Genomic DNA, 17,188 nt, shown 5'->3' with positions numbered 1-17,188 from the left:
GCTCACCCCAGCAGGGAATGGCAGAATCCAGAAAAGCAAGGAAAACAAAACACAAATGCAAAAAGGCAAAGCAGAAATCTTAGCTTTAGATGAGCAGGAATCAGACTGGTTTCCTAGAAGTCCACAGAGAAATCACCCGCATGCCAGAAGGGCATCGGCAGCCTTATATCCAGTCATTAACTCCACTCAGCCAGTCATCATCATCAGCCCCAGGTGTTTGACAATCAGGCTCACTACCTTTCTTCACCAGAAGAGGGAGTTCCTCGGGTCTCAGTAGTGAAGGGGAAAATGAACTCACAACAGTACCTCCCCCTTGAGGAGGGGTCACCGAACCCTCAACCACGCCACCAGGGCGTTCAGGGTGAGCCCGATGAAAGGCACGCACCAATCTTTTTGCATGAATATCAGAGGCAGAGACCCAGGAATTATCCTCCTGACCATAACCCTTCCACTTAACCAAATACTGGAGTCTCCGTCTAGCCATACGGGAATCCAGTACTTTCTCTACCTCATATTCCATGTTACCTTCAACCAATACAGGGTCTGGAGGTGCAACCCCCGGAACAACAGGTTCAACAAACCTCTTCAACAAAGATTTATGGAACACATTATGGATTTTAAATGTGACAGGAAGAGCCAAACGAAAAGAGACCGGATTAATAATCTCCAAAATCTTGTAAGGTCCAATAAATCTAGGCTTAAACTTAGGAGAAGCCACCTTCATAGCAATATTTTTTGATGATAACCACACCATATCACCAACCTTAAACTGGGGACCAATGGTCCTATGTCGGTTGGAAAACCGCTGGGTCTTTTCCTGGGAGAGAGATAACTTATCCACCACTTGGTCCCAGATCTGGTGAATTCTCTCCACCACAGTGTCAACACCTGGGCAGGCAGAGGGCTCCACCTGCCCTGAAGAAAATCGAGGATGAAACCCAAAGTTACAAAAAAAAAGTGACATCAAAGTGGCAGAACTAGCTTTATTATTTAAAGTAAATTCGGCCAAGGGCAAAAATGAAACCCAATCATCCTGATCAGCAGAAATAAAACATCTCAAATATGACTCCAAGGTCTGGTTTGTTCTCTCTGTCTGCCCATTGGTCTGAGGGTGAAAAGCAGAGAAGAAGGACAACTGAATTCCCAGCTTGGAACAGAAAGTTTTCCAAAATCTAGACACAAACTGGACTCCTCTGTCAGATACAATGCTCTCAGGAATCCCGTGCAAGCGAACCACCTGTTGTAAAAACAGGGGCACCAATTCAGAGGAAGACGGCAACTTAGGGAGTGGTACAAGATGAACCATCTTAGAGAACCTATCACAAATCACCCAAATAACAGTCATCCTTTGAGAGACAGGCATATCAGGGATGAAATCCATTGAAATATGGGTCCATGGCCTCTTGGGGACAGGCAAAGGCATCAACAACTCACTAGAGCGAGAACACGATTTAGACCGGGAGCACGTCCCACAGGACTGCACAAAACTCCTGACATCACGAGACAAGGAGGGCCACCAAAAAGACTGACTCACCAGATCTCTAGTACCAAAAATACCTGGATGACCAGCCAAAGCAGAGCAATGAACTTCAGACATCACTCTCTTCTTCCACTGGTCAGGAACATACAACTTTCCACTGGAACAACGCTCAGGATTGTCCTCCTGGAACTCTTCCAGAGCACGTCTCAAATCGGGCGAGATGGCAGAAAGAACTACCCCTTCGCCTAAGATGGTAGCAGGCTTGGTCACCACAGGAGAATCAGCAAAGAAGCTCCTAGAGAGGGCATCAGCCTTGACATTCTTAGTTCCAGGAAGAAAAGAAACCACAAAATCAAAACGTGTAAAAAACAAGGCCCACCTAGCCTGTCTAGGGTTCAAGCGCTTTGCCGACTCTAGGTAAATCAAATTCTTGTGGTCAGTGAGGACCACGACTTGATGCTTAGCTCCCTCCAACCAATGTCTCCACTCCTCAAATGCCCATTTCATGGCTAACAGTTCCCGATTCCCCACATCATAGTTACGTTCAGATGGAGAGAACTTTCGGGAAAAGAAAGCACAGGGATTCATTTTAGATGTTACAGGATCCTTTTGGGACAAAACAGCTCCTGCACCAATCTCAGAAGCATCCACCTCTACCTGGAATGGAAGTGAGACATCAGGTTGCCGCAAAACCGGGGCGGAGGTGAATCTTCGCTTCAGCTCCTGAAAGGAAGAAACAGCCTCCGGAGACCAATTTAACACATCAGCACCCTTCTTAGTCAAATCAGTCAATGGCTTGGCAATACTAGAAAATTTTGCTATAAATTTCCGATAAAAATTAGCAAAACCCAAAAACTTCTGGAGGGCCTTCAAAGAAGTGGGCTGAACCCAATCGTAAATGGCCTGTACCTTGGCCGGGTCCATTTCAATAGTTGACGGAGACAAAATAAATCCCAAAAAAGAAATCCTCTGTACTCCAAAAAGGCATTTAGATCCTTTGACATACAGGGAATTCTCCCTCAAGATCCGGAACACAGTCCGAATATGTTCCACATGAGAATCCCAATCCTTGGAGAAGATCAAAATATCATCCAGATAGATAATCAAAAATTTATTGACAAAATCTCGGAAAATATCGTTCATGAAGCACTGGAAGACAGAAGGGGCATTAGTGAGCCCAAAAGGCATCACCAGGTACTCAAAATGTCCCTCCGGAGTATTAAACGCCGTCTTCCATTCATCCCCATGCTTAATGCGAATAAGATTATACGCCCCCCTGAGGTCAAGCTTGGTAAACCAGCAAGCACCTTTAACTCTGGAGAATAGATCAGAAATCAGGGGTACCGGATACTGATATTTAACAGTAATTTTGTTGAGAGCACGATAATCAATACAAGGTTTTAATGATCCATCCTTTTTGGCTACAAAAAAAAACCGGCACCTAAGGGTGACGAGGATGGTCTAATATGACCCTTCTCCAACGCCTCCTTAATATAGGACCGCATAGCCTCGTGCTCGGGTACAGATAAATTGAAGAGCCGACCTTTGGGAAATTTACACCCCGGGCTCAGTTCAATTGCACAGTCATAACTCCTATGAGGAAGCAGAGACGCAGACTCATTCTCACTAAATACATCATAAAAGTCCGCCAAATAATCAGGAACATCATGCGACTGAGGAGAGGTGGAAAACACCGGAGCCTCACTAAAGGCACACCGACAACCCCAACTCACCACAGACACAGATTTCCAATCCCAAACTGGATTATGAATTTGTAACCAGTTAAACCCCAGAACAATAGTATCATGCAGATTATGTAACACCAAAAACCTGCAATTTTCTTGATGGTCTGGGGCGACCCGCATTACCACCTGGGTCCAAAACTGAGGTTTATTTTTAGCCAAAGGAGTAGCATCAATCCCCCTCAAAGGGATAGGCGTCTGCAGAGGTGTCATCGGAAATCCACAACGTTTAGCAAAATCCAAGTCCATTAAGTTTAGAGCTGCTCCCGAATCCACAAAAGCCTTGGCGGAAATTGTGGATAGGGAGCAGATCAGAGTAATAGCCAGAAGAAACTTAGGTTGAACACCACCAACAGAAAACATGTGTGCAAAGTGTTTCTCGCGTTTAGGACAGACAGAAATAATATGCGAGGCATCTCCACAGAAAAAACACAACTTATTACGCCTTCTGAACTCCTGACGCTGCTCTCCGGAAAAAACTCTATCACATTGCATAGGTTCAGACATCTGTTCAACAGGTGGCAACACCTCTCGTGCAGCTCTGCGTTCGCGCAAACGCCGATCAACCTGAATGGCTAAAGACATAGAATCGTCAAGACCAGAGGGAACAGGAAATCCCACCATAGTATCTTTTACGGCTTCTGACAACCCCTTCCGAAAGAAAGCAGCCAAGGCATTATCATTCCAGGTAGTAATTACTGCCCACTTTCGGAATTTTTGACAGTACAATTCTGCAGAATCACGACCCTGGTTCAATGCCAGCAGGGTCTTTTCAGCCTGATCAATGGCATTAGGTTCGTCATACAACAACCCAAAGGCCTGAAAAAATGCGTTCACATTAGTCAGAATAGGATCATCTGGTTTCAAAGAAAACGCCCAATCCTGGGGATCGCCACGCAGCAAAGAGATGACAATTTTAACCTGCTGCGCGGAGCTCCCTGACGAGTTAGGCTTCAAGGCAAAAAATAATTTACAATTATTTTTGAAATTCAAAAATTTAGACCGATCCCCAAAACATACATCAGGTGTAGGAATCTTTGGTTCAGCAGCATGTGAATGAGCAAGTTAGGCGGAAATTCCCCGCACTTCCGCAGCGAGCTGCTCCACACGATCAGACAATTGCTTTATCTCCATTGAGAGAAAAAAAATTCCCCCTACGGCCTCAGAGATATAGAGGAAAAAATATACACACTTTTTTTTTTTTTTTGTACAATTCTTTCCTGCAGTTGAGTACCCTAGGATCTGCGGTATGGCGGGTGATTCTGTTATGATTGAGTCACCGTAGGAGGCAAAAATAGAAATGCTAGCTAAGTCCAGAAAACCAGAGAAGTTGGCAGCTATCGGATTGCAGACCCCTGAACCTATCAACACAACTAGCAGTAGCCGTGGGGGGCTCCTACGATGCCCTAGGCCCCTCGATCACAGCCGGAGGACTAAATAGCCTAAAGACAGAAAGGGAAATCTAAACTGCCCCAGAGCAGACCCCAAAGCAAAAGGCAGCCCCCCACATATAATGACGGTGAAGCAAGAAGAAAGAACAAAACACAGACAGAAAGATAGACTGAGCAAAGATGGGGCCCAAGCTAGCTTAGATAGGAAAGGACAGGAAGGCTGCTGTCTGCAATCCGTGAAAAACCCTATGGAAATAAGAGCCAACAAACTGACAGTAAAAAAGGCCCTGAAGACGCTAGGCTTCAAAAAAGGCTATGTCAGTACTCAGGAATATTCTGAAGACAGAGCAACAGGCAAAAGGAGATTCAGCTCACCCCAGCAGGGAATGGCAGAATCCAGAAAAGCAAGGAAAACAAAACACAAATGCAAAAAGGCAAAGCAGAAATCTTAGCTTTAGATGAGCAGGAATCAGACTGGTTTCCTAGAAGTCCACAGAGAAATCACCCGCAGGCCAGAAGGGCGTCGGCAGCCTTATATCCAGTCATTAACTCCACTCAGCCAGTCATCATCATCAGCCCCAGGTGTTTGACAATCAGGCTCACTACCTTTCTTCACCAGAAGAGGGAGTTCCTCGGGCCTCAGTAGTGAAGGGGAAAATGAACTCACAACACCCATGGCCTTTGCTGCCAGAATATAAGTTTCATATGTGTGTCCTTCCACTGTTCTCAGATCTTCGAATGATGTAGCACCTGTAAACAACATAAAGAAAATAATTAAAAATTATAAAAAAGTCAGGATGATCTAATAACGTACAATTAGATGAATATAACTTACCCTTGCTATGCATTAGGTGTAGGCGCAGGGAAAATCTTTCCATATCTTGTGGAGAGACAGAGTACATTCTTGGAATGATCTTGTCAGCACCTCTTTTTCTTGTCTTCCAAAACTTATTTGTCCAGACATAATGTAGGGTATTTCACAATATAAATACTGACGAGTTGATGGATCAGTTTGGTTTAGAACAAACCATTTCGCAAGTTTTGTTTTGTGCCATTACGCTGAGCTTTTTCCACAGAAAGCTGCTCCGTTCCATCCTCAAAGTAAACTGATTGTTGGAAAGGTAGGTGTACCGGAAGTCTTTCTACAGCATGGGAACGTGCAGACATCTCAAATTTTCACAGCCGCCACATTGCTTCAGGCGTTGCCAAATATCATGTATCGATGTAAGTCTTAATCTCGTCCCAGTGGTAGGTGCCGGTGTTGCTGACTTCGTTCACTTGAACAATGGCTGCATCATGTCCTTTGTACATTTACTTGAAAATATATTTGACGGTCTGGATGGAAGAGCAGATTTCCACATTTATGTGTGCGTTGTATTTCTGAGAGAGGTAGGGGTTGTATGGTACAACCCAACGGCTGTCAGCTTCCACATCCCTAATCTTGAGCTTAATGCCATCTTTTTCTCTGCAGTATACTGGATAACCATCCACATTAATATTTGTTTCTTCGCTGAAGTCTTTGGGAAACTTTTTGGAGCATGTCCGGATTCCTTTTACATCTTCCATACACGGTGAATTTCTATTGTGTTCTCCACAGGGCTCATGAATCATGCAGCTGGTGACAACATCATAAAGCTCCTTGTTAATATCCGGGTCAGGAATTTCTGCACAAACAGCATTGTCACAATCGATAGCTTCTCGAAACTTGTCTTCGTCGTCCAGAATTAAGAGCATATGGCAATGAGGAAGACCTGAAACAATAAAAGGATGCATTAAATGTGCATTATTAATCATTCCATTCTTAACATTACTGTTACGAACATTCAGATGAATGTACGTAATACCTCTTTTTTGAAATTCAATGACGTAGGTGTATGCCTTTACTTGTCCCATCACTCCTCATTTTTTTGCAGTCAAGTCATTTAGTAACTCTTGTAGCTTTAAGTGGAATATGGTAGATACCAAATCTGGGCGGTCTATTGCTGTTTCATGTTGTAAAAGGCCAGACTGAATTTCTTCCCACTTTGGGGGTCAAGTGAATGTAATAAATAAATTCGGCTTTCCAAATTTTGCTACCAAAGTCATCGCATCTTGGTAATTCTGTGTCATGGCACGTTTTCCACTGGTAAAAGAAGAGGGAAGTATGACGATGCGACCCGGTCTCAGATCTTGTTGTTCAGCCCTACTGTTGATATAATCCATAAGCCTGACATATAATTCTACTCTGAGCTTCTTTTGGTTTTGTATGTTCCAGTCCAGTTGCTGCGCTTCAACCTTTAGGTAGGCATCAATTATGTATTGTTGTGTCAGTTTGCCAGAATGTGGCAGCGGGCTGAAGGATTGTCGATCCTGAAGGTGGTACGCATAGAATTCCCTCATCGACACATTTATGTTTATTTTTTTCTTGTTCCCCTGCATCGTGACTGATATCTTCCTGTCCTTCATCGTCACCTTCCTCCATTTCATGACTTCCTTTTTGCAGTTCTCCCTTGCTTCCATATTCCAGGTTGCCATTCGTGTTCACCATACAGAAAGAGGAGTGGATAGACCATTGGATCACAGTTTGGGCTATGGTACACAATATTCTGTAGTCCTCGCTGCCCAATGGGATGAACGGTAATGTCTCTTTTGATCAGCGGCTCTCCATCATCAGAGACAAACACAGCTGCAACTTCATTGGCTGTTGGCAAGTTGTATCGGTGAGGGTCGTGTTGTCTATCCTTGGTTATCCACATTTTGATTTTATGCTGGTCGTAGCCACCCTGATCAATCAAATCCTTCATCATCTTGAAAGCCTGAGCAAATGGGTTGATATCTCTGAGTAAACAGTCAATATTATTCATTATGTCCCTCTTGCATCCTTCATTTTGCTCGTTATTTAATCGTTGAATGTTTATATACTCAGGGTCCAATATGTAGAGTTGTGAATATGAAGGAATATCAGATCTAAAGAAAGCACAAATATATTTTTAATTATTAAAAAAAGAGTAGGAATGAATTAAAAACGTATATTTAATTGTATTCAGGTCTTTTACCTTAGAGAAGTTGATGTACAGTGGTACACTTGTCCATGAATGACTAAAACGGGTGGGCCACTGGAAAATTTCATTGACTGAAATCCAAAGGATGCAAAGGCAAAAGCACTGTTGTACTTTCTGATGTTCTTTCTAAAATTTTTTGCCTCGTACGTATCTTCAGTTAACCATGCTTGAAACTGCTGAGGATATGCATTTACTTCACGTAAGTGTATGGTACCACTTCTGCAGCACGACGCAAACTTTGCACTGTGTAATTTTTCTTTCCAAAAGTGAGATGCACCGCAATCACTACACGTAACGTCTTGCTTTCCCACGTGGTGTTCACTGGGTATATTCTCTGGATTTCTTGCTGAAAACCTCGAAGGTGGTGGCAGTTTACGTCGACGGGCATTGTTGTTTTCAACTTCCGCAGGTGTCAAATTCCTTCTTCGATGACGCTGGTTATATATATCAGCTTCCCTATTTTCTGTCACTCGGTTGATATAAACCTTGTGATATCTCTCTCTGTCCTTATCAGTCTGCTCAGGTGTTCGTTGTTGATAACCAATCCTACGATTTTGTCGATGTTGTTGTGGAGTAGCGACTGCATCATTGTCCGGATTTTCCTGCGGCCTGTGAGATGGACCTGGCGTCTCTTCTTGGCTCATTTTGTTTGGGAGAATGCGGATGCAATTAAATGTACGTTTACCTTGGCTGAAGTGGTTGAATTACATTGAAAGGAAGTGCTGCGTGTGGTAATGTGGGGGGGCGGAGCCTCATGTGGTAATGTGTGGGGACGGAGCCTCATGTGGTAATGTGTGGGGACGGAGCCTCATGTGGTAATGTGTGGGGACGGAGCCTCATGTGGTAATGTGTGGGGACGGAGCCTCGTGTGGTGATGTGTGGGGACAGAGCCTTGTGTGGTGATGTGTGGGGACGCAGCCTCGTGTGGTAATGTGTGGGGACGGAGCCTCGTGTGGTAATGTGTGGGGACGGAGCCTCGTGTCGTAATGTGTGGGGATGGAGCCTCATGTGGTAATGTGTGGGGACGGAGCCTTGTGTGGTAATGTGGGGGGATGGAGCCTTGTGTGGTAATGTGGGGGGACGGAGCCTCGTGTGGTAATGTGGGGGGATGCATCCTCGTGTGGTAATGTGGTGGGGGTCTGATTATGTGTGGTAATGTGGTGGGGGGCGGGATTATGTGTAGCAATGTGGTGGGGAGCGGGATTATGTGTGGTAATGTGGTGGGGGTGGGATTATGTGTGGTAATGTGGTAGATAGATATATAGATATATATTATATATATTCTTTATTACATATATAAATATATATATTATATGTTTCTAATATATATATATATATATATAATTATACAGTATACATTACATATATTATATATAATGTATATATTTTATATATATATGTGTGTGTCACTGACATATGAATGCATATGAATGTACTCTGAGTATATATCTAGTGTTTTGTGAGCTCAGTGTTATTTTACTAAATCCGACAAATGAATTATCACCTATTCTGCTATGTATCTCTCTAATATATATATATATTCACCTATTCTATGTGTATACATGTAGTATATCTTTTGTATTAGAACATGTCAGTGTGATTTTAATGTCTAGCCGCATATGAATTACCAGCTTATCTATCTATCTAACAAAAATACATACATACATGTCAGTGACGCAAACAAACATATATATGTATTTATATTAGATAGATCGATAGATAAGCCGGCAATTCATATGCAGCTAGACAGTAAAATCACACTGACAGCTCAAAAAAGAATAGACAGAATAGATATATACACATAGAATACATATATATATACACACACGTCAGTGACACACACATATATACAGTTGTGGCCAAAAGTATTGACACCCCTGCAATTCTGTCAGATAATACTCAGTTTCTTTCTGAAAATGATTGCAATCACAAATTCTTTGGTATTATTATCTTCATTTAATTTGTCTTAAATGAAAAAACACAAGAGAATGAAGCAAAAAGCAAAACATTGATCATTTCACACAAAACTCCAAAAATGGGCCAAACAAAAGTATTGGCACCCTCAGCCTAATACTTAGTTGCACAACCTTTAGCCAAAATAACTGCGATCAACCGCTTCCGGTAACCATCAATGAGTTTCTTACAATGCTCTGCTGGAATTTTAGACCATTCTTCTTTGGCAAACTGCTCCAGGTCCCTGATATTTGAAGGGTGCCTTCTCCAAACTGCCATTTTTAGATCTTTCCACAGGTATTCATGTCTGGACTCATTGCTGGCCACCTTAGAAGTCTCCAGTGCTTTCTCTCAAACCATTTTCTAGTGCTTTTTGAAGAGTGTTTTGGGTCATTGTCCTGCTAGAAGACCCATGACCTCTGAGGGAGACCCAGCTTTCTCACACTGGGCCCTACATTATGCTGCAAAATTTGTTGGTAGTCTTCAGACTTCATAATGCCATGCACATGGTCAAGCAGTCCAGTGCCAGAGGCAGCAAAGCAACCCCAAAACATCAGGGAACCTCCACCATGTTTGACTGTAGGGACCGTGTTCTTTTCTTTGAATGCCTCTTTTTTTCTCCTGTAAACTCTATGTTGATGCCTTTGCCCAAAAAGCTCTACTTTTGTCTCATCTGACCAGAGAACATTGTTCCAAAACGTTTTAGGCTTTTCAGGTAAGTTTTGGCAAACTTCAGCCTGGCTTTTTTATGTCTCGGGGTAAGAAGTGGGGTCTTCCTTGGTCTCCTACCATACAGTCCCTTTTCATTCAGACGCCGATGGGTAGTACGGGTTGACACTGTTGTACCCTCGGACTGCAGGGCAGCTTGAACTTGTTTGGATGTTAGTCGAGGTTCTTTATCCAACATCCGCACAATCTTGAGTTGAAATCTCTTGTCAATTTTTCTTTTCTGTCCACATCTAGGGAGGTTAGCCACAGTGCCATGGGCTTTAAACTTCTTGATGACACTGCGCACGGTAGACACAGGAACATTCAGGTCTTTGGAGATGGACTTGTAGCCTTGAGATTGCTCATGCTTCCTCACAATTTGGTTTGTCAAGTCCTCAGACAGTTCTTTGGTATTCTTTCTTTTCTCCATGCTCAATGTGGTACACACAAGGACACAGGACAGAGGTTGAGTCAATTTTAATCCATGTCAACTGGCTGCAAGTGTGATTTAGTTATTGCCAACACCTGTTAGGTGCCACAGGTAAGTTACAGGTGCTGTTAATTACACAAATTAGAGAAGCATCACATGATTTTTCGAACAGTGCCAATACTTTTGTCCACCTTCTTTTTTATGTTTGGTGTGGAATTATATCCAATTTGGCTTTAGGACAATTCTTTTTGTGTTTTTTCATTTAAGACAAATTAAATGAAGATAATAATACCAAAAGAATTTGTGTTTGCAATCATTTTCAGGAAGAAACTGAGTATTATCTGACAGAATTGCAGGGGTGTCAATACTTTTGGCCACAACTGTATCTGTGTATTCTATGTGTATATATCTATTCTAACATGTCAGTGTGATTGTACAGTAGCCGCATATGAATTGTCTGCTTTTTCAAAGGACACCGGTGCGTATCAATCGGACAGCACTCGCATGGTGTGAGTGCTGTCAGATTTTTTATCGCACCCATTGACTTGCATTGGCGATTTTCACCTGAAAATCGCAGCAAATCGCAGCATGCTGCGATTTTTTTTCTCAATCCGATTTCAGCTGAGAAAAAAAAAAATTGGTCAGAGTGCAATACGATTTTTAATCAGATTACACTCATCCGATTTTCGCACCAGTGAGTATGAGCCCTTAAAGGGCCATTATTAAACAGTGGGTCTACTAAACTGATATAGCCTATGCAGTGAGTGGATGGGCTGCCAAGAATTACGACGCACCCCTTGGGGATGTACATGTTTTTTGTATTTTGGTGATGGGCATCATAACACCCTTGCCAAAACATAGAGTGGCCGGAGCATGTCTGAATACGTTCACCCAGGTGTTCAAGTGGTGGTGGACGGTGAGGATAAGGAGGAGGAGGACGACGACAAACAGACAAAATCAGGAAGCGTATACCCATGTTTGGTTGTGAAGAGGTGCATGGGAATACACCTCCCAAAAAAACACTACATTGGAGTTTATGCTTCGCTGTCATCATTTGGTGGTGTCGAGAAAAGTCAGGCCCAATCCATCCCTTGTTCATTTTTATAAGAGCCAGCCTGTCTGCATTTTCCATAGAAAGGCAAATGCGCTTATCTGTGGTAATGCCACCAGCAGCACTAAAAACCCTCTCAGCCAAAACACTAGCGGTAGGGTAGGCCAGAACCTCCAAGGCGTAGAGAGCCAGCACATGCCACGTGTTCAGCTTGGATACTCAATAATTAAAAGGTGCAGAGGAATCACGGAGGATGTTGGTATGGTCAGCAAGGTACTCCCTCAGCATCTTAGAAAACATTGCATTCCTTGTGAGATTACCCCACGCCACAGTGCATGGGCGATGGGAGGGTCTTAGAAAACTGTCCGAGAACTTTGCCAGTGCTCCCCTGCCTCTGCTGGAGTGAATTTGTGTCTGCTTCGCCTGTCCTGCTTGGTTGGCCAATGAACTGTCATCTCTGCCGCCAGCATTTTGACAAGGGAATTTTTTTTAATAATTCTGCAACAATGACCCTATGGTACTGCACCATTTTGGTACACCTGTCTGCCTCTGAAACAAGAGATTGAAAGTTATCCTTGTAGCGTGGGTCTACAACTGTCACTAGCCAGTAATGACTGGTACCCATTATTTTGACATTATGAGGGTCACGGGAAAGGCAGCACAACATAAAGTCAGCTGTTGTGGGTTCATTTTCCCCTTCATTACTGAGGCCCGAGGAACTCCCTCTTCTGGTAAAGAAAGGTAGTGAGCCTGATTGTCAAACACCTGAGGCTGATGATTGTGACTGGCTGAGTGGAGTTACGGACTGGATATAATGCTGCCGACGCCCTTCTGCCCTGCGGGTGATTTCTCTTTGGGATCCTTGGAGACCAGTCTGAATTCCTGCTCCTCCAAAGCTAAGTTTGCTGCTCGACCTTTTGCTTTTGTGCTTTGACTTTGTTTTTCTGGATTTCTGCCATTCCCTGCTGGGGTGTGCTGAATTCATTTAGCTCTGTCTTCTGAAAATACCTGAGTGCTGATTCAGTTTTTGAAGCCTAGCTGCTTCAGGGCCTTTTTCATATCAGCTGGTTGGCTTATGTCTTTGATAGGGTTTTGGCAGATTGCAGACAGCAGCCTTCCTGTCCTTTCCTGTCTAGGTAGTTTTGGGGCCCCATCTTTGCTCAGTCTATCTTTCTGTCTGTGTTAGTATTTTCATCTTGCTTCACCGTCATTATATGTTGGGGGCTGCCTATTGCTTTGGGGTCTGCTCTGGGGCAGTTTAGATTTCCCCTTTCTTTCTTTAGGCCTATGTATTTCTCCGGCTGTGATCGAGGGGTCTAGGGCATCGTAGGAACCCCCCACGGCTACTGCTAGTTGTGTTGATAGGTTCAGGGGTCTGCAATCTGATAGTTGCCAACTTCTCTGGTTTTCTGGACTTAGCTTGTGTTTCTGCTTTTGCCTCCAACGGTGACTCATTCATAACAGAATCACCCGCCATACCGCAGATTCTAGGGTACTCAATAGCAGGAAAGAATTGTAAAAAAAAAAAAAAAAAAAAGTGTGTATATTTTTTCCTCTATATCTCTGAGGCTGTATGGGGAATTTTTTTTTTCTCTCAATGGAAATAAAGCAATTGTCTGATCGTGTGGAGCAGCTCGCTGCTGAAGTGCGGGGAATTTCCGCCTACCTTGCTCATTCACATGCTGCTGAACCAAAGATTCCTACACCTGATGTATTTTTTGGGGATCGGTCTAAATTTTTGAATTTCAAAAATAATTGTAAATTATTTTTTGCCTTGAAGCCTAACTCGTCAGGGAGCTCCGCGCAGCAGGTTAAAATTGTCATCTCTTTGCTGCGTGGCGATCCCCAGGATTGGGCGTTTTCTTTGAAACCAGATGATCCTATTCTGACTAATGTGAATGCATTCTTTCAAGCTTTGGGGTTGTTGTATGACAAACCTAATGCCATTGATCAGGCTGAAAAGACCCTGCTGGCATTGAGCCAGGGTCGTGATTCTGCAGAATTGTACTGTCAAAAATTCCGAAAGTGGGCAGTACTTACTACCTGGAATGATAATGCCTTGGCTGCTCTCTTTCGGAAGGGGTTGTCAGAAGCCGTAAAAGATACTATGGTGGAATTTCCTGTTCCCTCTGGTCTTGACGATTCTATATCATTAGCCATTCAGGTTGATCGGCGTTTGCGCGAACGCAGAGCTGCACGAGAGGTGTTGCCACCTGTTGAACAAATGTCTGAACCTATGCAATGTGATAGAGTTTTTTCCGGAGAGCAGCGTCAGGAGTTCAGAAGGCGTAATAAGTTGTGTTTTTTCTGTGGAGATGCCTCGCATATTATTTCTGTCTGTCCCAAACAAGAGAAACGCTTTGCACACACGTTTTCTGTTGGGGGTGTTCAACCTAAGTTTCTTCTGGCTATTACTCTGATCTGCTCCCTGTCCACATTTTCCGCCAAGGCGTTTGTGGATTCGGGAGCAGCTCTAAACCTAATGGACTTGGATTTTGCTAAACATTGTGGATTTCCGATGACACCTCTGCAGACGCCTATCCCTTTGAGGGGAATTGATGCTACTCCTTTGGCTAAAAATAAACCCCAGTTTTGGACCCAGGTGGTAATGCGAGTCGCCCCAGACCATCAAGAAAATTGCAGATTTCTGGTGTTGCATAATCTGCATGATACTGTTGTTCTGGGGTTTCCCTGGTTACAGATTCATAATCCAGTTTTGGATTGGAAATCTGTGTCTGTGGTGAGTTGGGGTTGTCGGTGTGCCTTTAGTGAGGCTCCGGTGTTTTCCACCTCTCCTCAGTCGCATGATGTTCCTGATTATTTGGCGGACTTTTATGATGTATTTAGTGAGAATGAGTCTGCGTCTCTGCCTCATCATAGGAGTTATGACTGTGCAATTGAACTGAGCCCGGGGTGTATATTTCCCAAGGGTCGGCTCTTCAATTTATCTGTACCCGAGCACGAGGCAATGCGATCCTATATTAAGGAGGCATTGGAGAAGGGTCATATTTGACCATCCTCGTCACCCTTGGGTGCCGGTTTCTTTTTTGTAGCCAAAATGGATGGATCATTAAGACCTTGTATTGATTATCGTGCCCTCAACAAAATTACTGTTAAATATCAGTATCCATTACCCCTGATTTCTGATCTATTCTCCAGAGTTAAAGGTACTTGCTGGTTTACCAAGCTTGACCTCAGGGGGCGTATAATCTTATTCGCATTAAGCATGGGGATGAATGGAAGACGGCGTTTAATACTCCGGAGGGACATTTTGAGTACCTGGTGATGCCTTTTGGGCTCACTAATGCCCCTTCTGTCTTCCAGTGCTTCATGAACGATATTTTCCGAGATTTTGTCGATAAATTTTTGATTATCTATCTGGATGATATTTTGATCTTCTCCAAGGATTGGGATTCTCATGTGGAACATATTCGGACTGTGTTCCGGATCTTGAGAGAGAATTCCCTGTATGTCAAGGGATCTAAATGCCTTTTTGGAGTACAGAGGATTTCTTTTTTGGGATTTATTTTGTCCCCGTCAACTACTGAAATGGATCCGGCCAAGGTACAGGCCATTCACGATTGGGTTCAGCCCACTTCTTTGAAGGCCCTCCAGAAGTTTTTGGGTTTTGCTAATTTTTATCGGAAATTTATAGCAAAATTTTCTAGTATTGCCAAGCCATTGACTGATTTGACTAAAAAGGGTGCTGATGTGTTAAATTGGTCTCCAGAGGCTGTTTCTTCCTTTCAGGAGTTGAAGCGAAGATTCACCTCCGCCCCGGTTTTGCGCCAACCTGATGTCTCACTTCCATTCCAGGTAGAGGTGGATGCTTCTGAGATTGGTGCAGGAGCTGTTTTGTCCCAAAAGGATCCTGTAACATCTAAAATGAATCCCTGTGCTTTCTTTTCCCGATAGTTCTCTCCATCTGAACGTAACTATGATGTGGGGAATAGGGAACTGTTGGCCATGAAATGGGCATTTGAGGAGTGGAGACATTGGTTGGAGGGAGCTAAGCATCAAGTTGTGGTCCTCACTGACCACAAGAATTTAATTTACCTAGAGTCGGCTAAGCGCTTGAACCCTAGACAGGCTAGGTGGGCCTTGTTTTTTTACACGTTTTGATTTTGTGGTTTCTTTTCTTCCTGGAACAAAGAATGTCAAGGCAGACGCCCTCTCTAGGAGCTTCCTTGCTGATTCTCCTGTGGTGACCAAGCCTGCTACCATCTTAGTCGAAGGGGTAGTTCTTTCTGCCATGTCGCCCGATTTGAGACGTGCTCTGGAAGAGTTCCAGGAGGATAAACCTGAGCGTTGTCCCAGTGGAAAGTTGTATGTTCCTGACCAGTGGAAGAAGAGAGTGATGTCTGAAGTTCATTGCTCTGCTTTGGCTGGTCATCCAGGTATTTTTGGTACTAGAGATCTGGTGAGTCGGTTTTTTGGTGGCCCTCCTTGTCTCGTGATGTCAGGAATTTTGTGCAGTCCTGTGGGACGTGCTCCCGGTCTAAATCGTGTTCTCGCTCTAGTGGGTTGTTGATGCCTTTGCCTGTCCCCAAGAGGCCATGGACCCATACTTCATTGGATTTCATCTCTGATATGCCTGTCTCTCAGAGGATGACTGTTATTTGGGTGATTTGTGATAGGTTCTCCAAGATGGTTCATCTTGTACCACTCCCTAAGTTGCCGTCTTCCTCTGAGTTGGTGCCCCTGTTTTTACAACAGGTGGTTCGTTTGCACGGGATTCCTGAGAACATTGTATCTGACAGAGGAGTGCAGTTTGTGTCTAGATTTTGGAGAACTTTCTGTTCCAAGCTGGGAATTCAGTTGTCCTTCTCCTCTGCTTTTCACCCTCAGACCAATGGGCAGACAGAGAGAACAAACCAGACCTTGGAGTCATATTTGAGATGTTTTATTTCTGCTGATCAGGATGATTGGGTTTAATTTTTGCCCTTGGCCGAATTTGCTTTGAATAATAGAGCTAGTTCTGCCACTTTGATGTCACCTTTTTTTTGTAACTTTGGGTTTCATCCTCGATTTTCTTCAGGGCAGGTGTTGACACTGTGGTGGAGAGAATGCACCAGATCTGGGACCAAGTGGTGGATAAGTTATCTCTCTCCCAGGAGAAGGCCCAGCGGTTTTCCAACCGACATAGGACCATTGGTCCCCAGTTTATGGTTGGTGATATGGTGTGGTTATCATCAAAAAATATTGCTATGAAGGTGGCTTCTCCTAAGTTTAAGCCTAGATTTATTGGACCTTACAAGATTGTGGAGATTATTAATCCGGTCTCTTTTCGTTTGGCTCTTCCTGTCACATTTAAAATCCATAATGTGTTCCATAAATCTTTGTTGAAGAGGTTTGTTGAACCTGTTGTTCCGGGGTTGGCACCTCCAGACCC

General features: G+C 43.7%; 1 pseudogene; it reads right to left on the bottom strand.

Annotated features, from left to right (window-relative positions):
• Nucleotides 1-5,630: 5,630 nt before the first annotated feature.
• On the bottom strand, nucleotides 5,631-7,058 carry LOC141055931 (uncharacterized; annotated as a pseudogene).
• Nucleotides 7,059-17,188: the final 10,130 nt, after the last annotated feature.

The sequence above is a fragment of the Dendrobates tinctorius genome, unplaced genomic scaffold (assembly GCF_039654945.1).
Source record: "Dendrobates tinctorius isolate UK_male_01 unplaced genomic scaffold, ASM3965494v1 ptg000192l, whole genome shotgun sequence".
Lineage (NCBI taxonomy): Eukaryota > Metazoa > Chordata > Amphibia > Anura > Dendrobatidae > Dendrobates > Dendrobates tinctorius.
This window is presented reverse-complemented; position numbering and strand designations above follow the sequence as displayed.